A 12073-nucleotide genomic window follows, 5' to 3' on the forward strand; every position below is an offset into this window, starting at 1 on the left:
TATTTATATACCACATCTTTTTAATCCATTTGTCTACTGATGGACACGTCCATATACTGGTTTTTGTAAGTAGTGTTGCTATGAACATTGGGGTGCATGTATCTTTTCAAATCATGTATGTTTTATTTTTTCTGGATATGAACCCAGGAGTAGAACTGCTGGGTCATATGGTTGTTCTATTTTTAGTTTTTTGAGAAACCTACATATTGTTTTCCACAGTGGCTGCCTCAATTTACATTCCCACCAACAGTACAATGGTTCCCTTTTCTCAATATCCTCTCCAATGTTTGTGATTTGTAGACTTTTTGATGACAGTCATTCTGACAGGTGTGAGATGACATCTCGTTGTTTCGATTTGAATTTCTCTGATAATTAGCAACAGTGAGCATATTTTCATGTACTTGTTAGCCAGCTGTATGTCTTCTTTGGAAAAGTGTCTATTTAGGTCTTCTGCCCATTTATTTGATTAGGCTTTTTTGTTGTTGTTATTGAGCTTCATGAGCTGTTTATATATTTTGGATATTAGTCCCTTGTTGGTCAAATCATTTGCAAATATTTTCTCCCATTCAGTAGGTTGTCTTTTCATTTCGTGGATGATTTCCTTTGCTGTGCAAAAGCTTCTAATTTTAATTAGGTCCCATTTTGTTTATTTTTGCTTTTATTTATTTTGCCTTAGGAGACAGGTCCAAAAAGTATTGCTACAATTTATATCTAAGAGTGTTCTTCCTATGTTCTCTTCTATGAGTTTTATGGTCTCAGGACAGACACTATTTTTAGATTGTTGAGATATGTATTGGTAACGGATGCCTTTTGTGCCCCCATGTCACATCCCCTCAGCCTGCCTCTGGCTTAAGCAACAAGCTATGGTGGATAGTTTCTATGCATAGCACCACAGCCCCACCTCAAGTGCCTACCAGGTCTCTCTGCTTTTATAGTTTAGGATTTTGCAAGCAAAGGACCATTCAGCCAGGAGCAGGGCAGTGTGGAATTGCAGGGGAGTTAACACCTCAGGGAGCAACCCTCAACTAGTGGAGAATGGGAGGTGATGGACAAGCCTCAGCCATCATCTTCCCTCCATAATATGTGGAGGGAAGTTCTAAGGTCATGGGGGCTCAGAGAGTCCCTAACTGTACAGAGCCACAGCTGTCCACAACATTACTAGCTCACTACCGCACCCTTCACTGGCTTTGTCTTTTTCCCTGTCTCACTCTCCAGCCCCCTCACTCCTGTTTCTGGGTATCACCTCCCAAATAAACCATCAGCACCCAAGTCCTTGTTTTGGGCTCAGTTTTGTGAAAGAACCGAATATCACCATTCCCATAAAAAAGTAGGTACTTTTTAAAGAAAATCAAGGTTGAGTAACAAAATAACTAAAGAACTTAGCCCCTCAGAAGAAAGCTGAGATGAGAAAGTCTGAGTCCCACTGTGTGAATGGATTGTAACTAAAGGGCTAATTTATAAATCAGCTGTTTTAAACCTGGAATATATTTCCTAATGGAAACACGTCACAATGATAGCTAGGTTCCCAGTTAACAGAAATGAATTAAGCTTGTGAATAACTTAAAATATTAAGTAGTAGATATAATTTAATTTATTCTGTTTTCTGGAATCACACTGTACTAGTTAGCTGAGGCTACTATAACAAAATACCAAAGACTGTGTGACTCAAACAACAGAAATGTATTTTCTCACTGTTTTGGGGGCCAGAAGTCCAAGACCAAGGTGTCGGCATTGTTGGTATTTTCTGAGGCCTCTCTCCTTGGCTCATAGATCTGCCTTTCCCCCGTGTATTCACATGTTCTTCCCTCTGTACATGTCTGTGTCCAAATCTCCTTTTCCTATAAGGACACCAGGCATATTAGATTAGGGCTCCAAATGACCTCATTTGATTTAATTATCTCTTTTACAACCCTATCTCCAAATATATTCACATTCTGAGGTACTTGGGGTTAGGATTTCAACACATGAATTTGGGGGGAGGGACACAATTCAGCCCATAACACATATTTATCTTTAAATTTTTCGTTACAAAGTATTTGATACATGTAAATAAATAAACACCAATGAAATCACAATTCAGCTTAACAATTATAGACACCTTTGCAACCACCTGCATTCTCCTTCTTCTCCTATCTTCCTCTTTCCCCCCAAGAAGCAAATACTATCCTGAATTTTGTTTACCAACTTCTTGCCTTTTAACAGATTTATCACATATAAATGTATAATTAAGCAATACATTGTGCTTTTTTGAGCTTTATAAAAATAGCATCATTTGGTATATAGTTTTATACGACTTTTCCCTCTAAACAGTATGTGTCTAAGATTTATCCATACTGAAGCAAGTAGGTATGGTTCATTCATTTCACTACTGCATAATATTCCACTAAGCGACTATACATATACATATCTATTCATTCTCCTATTGATAGCATTTAACTTGTTTCCAGGTCTTTTGTTATTAATTATGCTGCTCTTGTTGTACGTATTTATTTCATATGTGTAAGACAGATGCTCTGTACCCAGGAGTGGAATTGCTGGGTTATAAGGAATGTGATTACTCACCAGAACAAGATAGTTACCAAATTGTTTTCAGAGTGGTAGTGCCAGTTTATGTCCACACCAACAGTGTCAAAAATCCCTTTGATGATTTGTACTGTGGCCAATACATGACATTGTCAGGCTTGTAAATTTATGCCAATGATGTTATGATGTCAAATAATAGCAAATTATTTATAATTTACATTTTCCTAACAACTAATAATTGTTATGAACCTCTTTTATTATGTTTATGAGATATACATGTTTTCTCTTCTAAGAAATACCTGTTTTCTTTCTTTTTTTTTGGACCATTTTTCTTCTGAATCTTCTTTTGTCTTCTTTTTATTTACAAAAGTTTCTGTACCCATTTTCTAATCCTTTCCTGCCTACTTGTTGAAAATATCTTATTTCAGTTTGTAGTATCTTTTCATTTCCTTTATGTGTATTTTTTTTTTTTTTTTTTTCTTTTTTGCGGTATGCGGGCCTCTCACTGTTGTGGCCTCTCCCGTTGTGGAGCACAGGCTCCGGACGCGCAGGCCCAGCGGCCATGGCTCACGGGCTCAGTCGCTCCGCGGCATGTGGGATCTTCCCGGACCAGGGCACGAACCCGTGTCTCCTGCATCGGCAGGCGGACTCTCAACCACTGCGCCACCAGGGAAGCCCCTTTATGTGTATTTTGATGAACACAGATTCTTAATTTTAATGTAGTTAAACTTAGCAGTCTCTTCTTTTATAATTATTATTTTTTGTGCATTGCTTGAAAAATTCTTCCCTATCCTGAAGTCAGTTTTTCTCCTAAACTTTTTATCTTATGGATATTTCTTTTTATGTCTTGTTTAAGAAATCCTTTCCTATGATGTCACAAATATATTTTCTCTAAAATGTTTACGGTTTATCCTTCACACTTAGTTTATTTCTTCAGTAATGGACTTTTGCATAAGGCATAAGGTAGAAACCTAATTGCATTTTCCTTCTACATGGATAATCAATTATTCTATCAATGTTAGAATAAAGCCACCACTAAGTTTCTGTACCTATTGCTAAGTATTCCTGTTAAATCTGAAACTTTAGAAAGAGGAGGAGGTATATATGCAGTCATAAGCATAAAAATATATCAGCAGTCAGAAGCCATTCAGTTTTTTTGTTAGCTGAACAGATAGTGGAGGTTATGAAAAAGAAGGAAGAATGATTTCCACCACAGAGAACTTTCAATGCTATATTTAAAGGGAGAGGGTAGAAGAAAGGAAAAAACAAAAAGGAAATGGGTGTCCAGTTAGGGTGAAGACAGTGAGATGTATCCTAAATAGGTATCATTTATAATGCACAGGATATTCATAAGCCTGAATATGGAATCAGAAACCGTCTGACCTTAACCTTAAAATATATGTTTTTAAGAAGACCTTTATTTATTGTCTACTTTAATTCCTTCATCTTGTCATATATACATGGAAGAAACAGATATATGAAGTGACTACCCAAAAGATACACGGTGGGTTAGGGGCAAAGCTGTGATTATAGTTTAGGTCAGACTTGTGAGGGTAGTAGCCCTATAGCCAAATAAAAATGACAGGGATACACATTATTTGTTTTTATCCATCAACACAGTTTGAAAACTTTTTTGACTTTTCCTTATTTGCTAAATGTATAGAAATGTAAACCCTAGCATAATGTAAAAGATACATTTTGAAAATTTTATTCTTTATGCCTCTACCAAGAAGGAACTTTAAGCCTAAAGATAACTTCTATCATATTCTTAGCATGAGTGGATTTCGTCTTTTAAAGCTTATCAGTTGGCTTCAGTGTGGAAAACATAAGCAATAAAATATTTCTCTCTTGATAAACAAGTTGAATATTCTCACCACTGGCTAGCATGAATAGTTTTGTTTGGCTACTGACAGATAATAGTTTGAGGATAGCATAAAAGAGTAACCAAAAAACACACGTTTAGCTTCACTAGACTTCTTTTATAGCTGATAAAATGTTACAAAGCTCACAAGCTATGATCCATGTATTTATGACTTGAGGTTCTATAACTTTATTTTCTCTTTTGGACAAAACACACAATAGCTATAATAATTTGTCTTATAGATAGAATTTTCATTCTTTGATAAAGATGTACCGTTGTAGGTTATAGCACTTGACTGCCCGGAAATTATTTCTCAGCCTACTATCTACAAAAGCAACTTTTACATTATAGATATGCATCAGGAACTTGGAACTCTGGAGGAAGGTTCTTCCTTTCTTCTTTAAAACAAAATTGTTCTACAAATAGCTAGTGAGTCATCAACTTCTTAGGTTTATGAAGTACTGTTCAAGTTATTTCTTAATTTTTTGCATCCTTAAAACTTGACTATCTCTTAACATTGTCGCTATATCAAAAGATGGACCAAAACCACGAAGTGAGACCAGATCATTTTATAGGAAAGTGAAATACAGAGTAGAGCAAAGGGAATGTTATTGGTAAGAATTTATCTTTAAATAAAGATTATAATAAGAGCTTTAAATACAAATTTAAAATAGTCTTACAGGTGCCTGGCAAGATGGCAGAGTAGGAAGACCTTGAGCTCACCTCCTCTCATAGTCACACCAAAATTACCACTATTTACAGAGCAACTGTTGATGAACGATACTGGAATCTAGCAGAAAAGATCTTCTATTATACAACTAAAGATATTAAGAAGGAAACACAATGAGACAGGTAGGAGTTAAGACCCATACCCTCGAGTGGGTGATACACAAACAGGAGGACAATCAAAACTGCAGATGTTCTCCCCAAGGAGCAATGGGTCTCTGCAGCCCAGGGGTGCTTCACCAGGAAGACAAGCCCCCAGAACGTTTGGCTTTGTAGGCCAGATGGACTTACTTTTGGAGACACAGAGGGCTGTGGGAAATAGAGAAATCTCACATGCTCCAGGATCCAAGGTAGAAGCAGTAATTTGAAAGGATCCTGGGTCAGACCTATCTTTTCATCATGGAGAACCTCCCAGACAGGCAGGAGGCAACTGGAGCTCACACTGGGGACATGACATTGGTGGCAGCTATTTTGGGGAGCTTGTTCTACCATGTGGACTCTCTTTCTGGTAAGCATCATTTAGGAATCCTCCCTCTAGGTTATTAATACTAGGACCCAACTCTGCCCACAAGTCTGTTGGCACCAGTACTCAGATGCCTCAGGCCAAGCAGCTAGAAACACAGCACCATCTACCAACAGGCCTTCTGCCTTAAGACTCCCTGAGCCCACAGCTGCCCCAGGACATAGCCCTGTCCACCAGAGGGACCAAGACCCAGCAGCACATACCAGTGCAACAGCACTAGCCCCGGGACCCCCAGGGCCTTGCAGCCAGAGACCTCAGGACCCAGCTCTGCCCACCAGTGGGCAGGCACCACCCCTAGGACCCCCTGCTCCCTGGCCGTATACACCAGTGAGCTGGCACTAGCCTCAGGACCAGCCTCACCCACCAGTGTACAGAAATTAGCCCTGGGACCCCCTGGGCCCCAGCCCCACCAACAAGCAGGTGGACACCAGCCCCAAGACAACTGCAATCCCACAGCCTGTCATGACAGGACTCAGCCCATCCACCAGCAGGGTGGCACCAACCCTGGGACCACTTAGGCTCCAGTCCTGCTCACCATAAGGCCAACACCAACTCTGAGATACCTTGGACCCCTCAGCCAGCCATCCCAGGATTCAGCCTCAACCCCTAACAGGCTGACACAAGCTTTGGGACACCCTGCACCCTGCAGCCAGCCATATCAGGAATAGGCCTCACCCACAAGAGGGCCAACACCAGCTCCAGGACCCCCAGGGCCTGCAGCCAGAGACCCTAGGATCCAGCTCTGCCTGCCAGTGGGCTGGCACTAACACCAGGACTTGGCTTCACCCATTGGTGGGCAGGTACCAGGCCCAGGATCTCCGGGGCCCTGATACCACCCATCAGCAGGTAGACAGCAACCACAGGACAACCACAGCCCTTCACCCTCCCTTGTCAGGACCCAGCCAACCCACCAGCAAGCTGTCACCAAACCCAGGATGCCATGGGTCCTGGCCCCACCAAACAGCAGGCCAACACTAGCTCCTTTGACCCCTCAGCCAGCTGCCTAGGATCCCATCCTATTTACCAGTGGACCAGTACCAACTTTGGGACACCCTAGAACCTGTAGCTATAGTCATATCAGGAATTGACCCCATGCACCAGCAGGCCTACACGAGATCTGGGAATCCTGGCCTCACAACCACCCACCCCAGGACCTGGTTCTGCCTACCAGTGGGCCAGCACTAGTCCTGAGTTCCCCCAGGGTTCCACAGCCAGCTACCTCATGACCCAGCCCTGCCAACCAGTGGCCAGTAGCCTCTGCACGAGGCAGGGCTGGCTACCAACTGGACCAGGGGCCAGCCATGCCTACCAGACTGCAAACAGTAGTCAGCCAACCACAACAGAGGGGCCCACACAGTCCAAATAGGGAGTACCACTAGAGAATATAGCTCTGATGACCAGAGGAGAATGCACTGCTAAGATGCATAGGATGTCTCCTACAAAAGGCCACTTCTCCAAGTTGGGAAATGTAACCAACCTACGAGATACATAGGAATAAAGTCAGCAAATTAGGTAAAAAGAGATGACAGAGGAACATATTTCAAAGGAAGGAATAAGACAAACCCCCAGAAGAACTACATAAAGTGGAGATGGTAATGATTATAAAGATTATCAGAGACTCAGAGGAGAATGAACACAGTGAGAAGTTTAACAAAAAGTTAGAAAATATAAAGAAGAACCAAAAAGAGCTGAAGAATACAAAATTGAAATGAAAAACTACAGTAGAAGGAACCAATATAGATTATAAGATACAGAGGAATAAGAATGAATCATTAAGCTGGAAGGCAGAGTAGTAGAAATCACTGAAGCGGAACAGAAAAAAAGAAAAAAAAACAATAAAATGGAATTAGGACAGCTTAAGAAATCTCTGGGACATCAAGCATACTAACATTCACATTATAGGGATCCCAGAAGAGAGAAAGAAAGAGGCAGAGAACATATTTGAACATAATAGCTGAAAACTTCCCTAACCTGAGAAAGAAAACAGATATCCAGGTGCAGGAAGCACAGAGAGTCCCACACAGGATCAACCCAAAGAGGACTAAACCAAGACACATTGTAAATAAATGGCAAAAGTTAAAGAGAGGGTATTAAAAACAGCAAGGAAAAGCAACAAATTACATACAAGGGAGCTCTCATAAGGCTATGATCTGACTTTTCAGCAGAAACTCTGCAGGCTAGAAGTGGATGGCATAATATATTTAAAGCAATGACAGGGAAAAATCTAAAACCAAGAATACTCTACCTGGAAAGGCTTTCATTCAGATTTGATGGCGAGATCAAAAGTTTTACAGACAAGCAAAATCTCAGAGTTCAGCACCACCAAACCAGCTTTATAAGAAATGTTACAGGAACTTCTGTAAGTGAAAAAGGAAAGGACACAACTACAAATGTGAAAATTACAAAAGGAAAGAGCTCATCAGTAAGGGCAAATGTACAGTAAAGGTAGTAAATTAACCACAATAAAGTTAGTAGGAAGGTTGAAAGACAAAGGTAGTAAAATCATCTACAGCTGCAATAAGTAGTTAAGGGAAACACAAAACACAAACGTATAAAATATGATGTCAAAAACAGCAATCATGGGGGGAGTAAAAATGTAGGTTTTTTTTTTTTTTTTTTTTTTTTTTTTGCGGTATGCGGGCCTCTCACTGTTGTGGCCTCTCCCGTTGCGGAGCACAGGCTCCGGACGCACAGGCTCAGCGGCCATGGCTCACGGGCTTAGTTGCTCCACGGCATGTGGGATCTTCCCGGACCAGGGCACGAACCCGTGTCTCCTGCATTGGCAGGCGGATTCTCAACCACTGCGCCACCAGGGAAGCCCAAAATGTAGGTTTTTTGAAATGAGTTTGAAATTAAGAGATAATCAACTTAAAATAATCACATACACACACACACACACACACACATATATATATATACAGAGAGATTGCTATATATAAACCTTGATAACTACAAACCAAAAATCTATAAAAGATACACACACAAAAAAGAGAAAATAATCCAAACATAAACTAAAGATAGTCATGAAATCAGAAGGGAAGAGAACAAAAGAAGAAGAAAGGAACAAAAAGAACTACAAGACAACCCCCAAATAATTAACAAATTGGCAATAAGTACATACCTATCAATAATTACTTTAAATGTAAATGGACTAGACACTCCAATCAAAAGTCATACGGTGCTCTTTCCTGGCTGGAACCATGGAGGGTGCAGAAGAGAAGAAAAAGAAGGTTCCTGCTGTGCCAGAAACCCTTAAGAAAAAGTGAAAGACGGGACTTCCCTGGTGGTCCAGTGGTTAAGAATGCCTTCCAATGCAGGGGACACAGGTTTGATCCCTGGTTGGGGAACTAAGATCCTACATGCCACAGGGCAACTAAGCCTGTGCACCACAACTAGAGAGCCCATGTGTTGCAACTACTGAGCCCACATGCTCTGGAGCCCACATGCCACAACTAGAGAGACTGAACACTGCAGCTACTGAGCCTGGACACTCTGGAGCCCATGTGCCACAACTAGAGAGAAGACTGTGCGCCACAATGAAAGACCCCACATGCTGCAATGAAGATCCCGCATGCTGCAACTAAGACCCGATGCAGCCAAATAAATAAATGAATAAATATTTTTTTTAAAAAAAGAAAAAGTGAAAGAATTTCACAGAGCTTAAGATCAAGAGCCTAAGAAAGAAATCTGCCCAAAAGATGTTTTGAAAGACAAAGAGGAAGCTTATCTATGAAAAAGCTAAGACTATCACAAGGAATACAGGCAGACTGAAATTTGAATGGCTAGTATGGCAAGAAAAGCCAGCAACTTCCAGGTACCCACAGAACCCAAATTGGCATTTGTCATCATTATCAGAGGTATCAATGGTGTGAGCCCAAAGGTTTGAAAGGTGTTGCAGCTCCTTCACCCCTGTCAGATCTTCAATGGCACCTTTGTAAAGCTCAACAAGGCTTCAATTAACATGCTGAGAATTGTGGAACCATGCATTGCATGGGGGTACTCAAAACTGAAGTCAGTAAATGAATTGATCTACAAGTGTGGTTTTGGTAAAATCAACAAGAAGCAAATTGACCTGATGGATAATGTGTTGATTGCTTGATCTCTTGGCAAACATGGCATCATCTACATGGAGGATCTGATTCATGAGATCTATACTGTTGGAAAACTTTTCAAAGAAGTAAACAACTTCTGTGGCCCTTCAAACTGTCTTCTCCATGAGGCACAATGAAGAAAAAGACCACCCATTTTGTAGAAGGTGGAGATGCTGGCAACAGGAAAGACCAGACAACAAGCTTATTAGAAGGATGAACTAAGGTATCTACCATGATTATTTTTGTAATCTAGTCAGTTAATAAACAGTGACTGTTTTCAAATTGAAAAAAAATTTCACAGAGTGGCTGAATGGATACAAAAACATGATCCATATATATGCTGCCTACAAGAGACTCACTTCACATCTAAAAATACATACAGGCTGAAAGTAGTGGATGGAAAAGGTATTCCATGCAAATGAAAATGAAAAGAAAGCCAGGGTAGCAATATTTATATTAGGCAAAATGACTTTAAAACAAAGACTGTAACAAGAGATAAAGAAGGATATTACCTAATGATCAAGTGATCAACCCAAGAAGAAAACATAACAATTTAAATATACATGCACGCAACATAAGAGCACCTAAATACATAAAGCATATATTAACAGACACAAAGGAAGAAATTGGCAGCAACACAATAATAGTAAGGGCCTTTAACAGCTCCACTTAAATCAATGGACAAATCATCCAGATAGAAAATTAATAAGGAAACACTGGCCTCAAATAACACATTAGACCAAATGGATTTTATACACACATATATACCATTCTATCAAAAAGCAGTAGAGTACACATTCATTTCAAGTGCACATGGAACATTCTCCAGGATAGATTACATGTTAGGCAACAAAACAAACTCTCACTAAATTTAAGAAAACTGAAATTATATCAAGTATCTTTTCTGACCACAAGTCTATGAGACTAGAAATCAACTACAATGAAAAAACTGCAAAAACCACAAACACTTGGAGCTAAACAATATGCTACTAAACAACCAATGAATTACTGAAGAAATTTTAAAAGAAATTAAAAAATACCTGGAGACAAATGAAAACGGAAGCACAAAGATCCAAATCCATGGGAAGCAGCAAAAGCAGTTCTAAGAGGGAAGTGTATAGAAATATAAGCCTAAGAAATCTCAAGTAAACAACCTAACCTCACAACTAAAGGAACCAGAAAAAAGGAAACAAACAAAACCCAAAGTTAGAAGATATAGAAGATATCTAAGTATCCATTAACAGACGAATGGATAAAGAAGATGTGGAATATGGAATGGAATACTACGCAGCCATTAAAAAGAATGAAATTTTGTCATTTGCAGCAGCATGGATGGACTTGAAAGGTATTATGCTAAGTGAAATAAGTCAGAGAGAGAAAGACAAATACTGTATGATATCACTTATATGTAGAATCTAAAAAACCAAAACCATCTAGTGAATATAACAAAAAAGAAACAGGCTCACAGATACAGAGATCAAATTAGTGGTTACCAGTGGGGAGAGGCAGAGGGAAGGGGCAATACAGGGGTAAGGGATTAAGAGGTACAAATTATTATGGATAAAATAAACTACAAGGATATATTGTACAATACATGGAATATAGCCAATATTTTATAACTACAAATAGAGTATAATCTTAAAAAATTTTGAATCACTACATTATTCACATGTAACTTATCTAATATTGTATATTAACTATACTTCAATTAAAAAATAGGACTAAAAAAGGGGGTCCTTGTTTGTGGAGGTTTCAGTGCTCCAATAAAATGCAATACAACTTTGATGAAAAGATCTGAAATGATGTCCTGTCCCCATTGGCCACAAATTGAGCTTTGAGGTTAGAGTCACAACGTTTCCCTGGCAAATCCTTCAAATACCTAGTCACCATTTGAAAGAAAAACTGTTCTAAATGTAATGTTATACATTATGGTAATATTAAACCTTCCTCTGTTAGAAACAAAACAAAACAAAAAATCCAAAGTTAGTAGAACAACAACAATAAAATTAAAGATCAAGGCAGAAATAAATGAAATAGAGACTAAAAAAATTAGAAAAGATCAATGAAACCAAGACCTGGTTCTTCAAAAAGATAAGCAAAATTTATAAACCTTCAGTCAGTCTAATCAAGAAAAAGGAGAGCCCATATCAATAAAATTAGAAATGAAAAAGAAGTTACAACTGATGCTCAAGAAATACAAAGGATTATAAGAGATTACTATGAACAATTATATGCCAATAAAATGGACAACCTAGAAGACATGAACAAATTCCTAGAAATGTATAATCTCTCAAGACTGAACCAGGAAGAAATAGAAAATACAAACAGACTGATTACCAGTAATAAAAA

General features: G+C 39.2%; 1 pseudogene; it reads left to right on the forward strand.

Moving 5' to 3' along the window:
- Positions 1–8832: 8832 nt before the first annotated feature.
- LOC131755689 (large ribosomal subunit protein uL30 pseudogene) lies at positions 8833–9946 on the forward strand (annotated as a pseudogene).
- The last annotated feature ends 2127 nt before the right edge of the window (positions 9947–12073 follow it).

Source organism: Kogia breviceps, chromosome 4 (assembly GCF_026419965.1).
Source record: "Kogia breviceps isolate mKogBre1 chromosome 4, mKogBre1 haplotype 1, whole genome shotgun sequence".
In the NCBI taxonomy this organism is placed as follows: Eukaryota; Metazoa; Chordata; class Mammalia; order Artiodactyla; family Physeteridae; genus Kogia; species Kogia breviceps.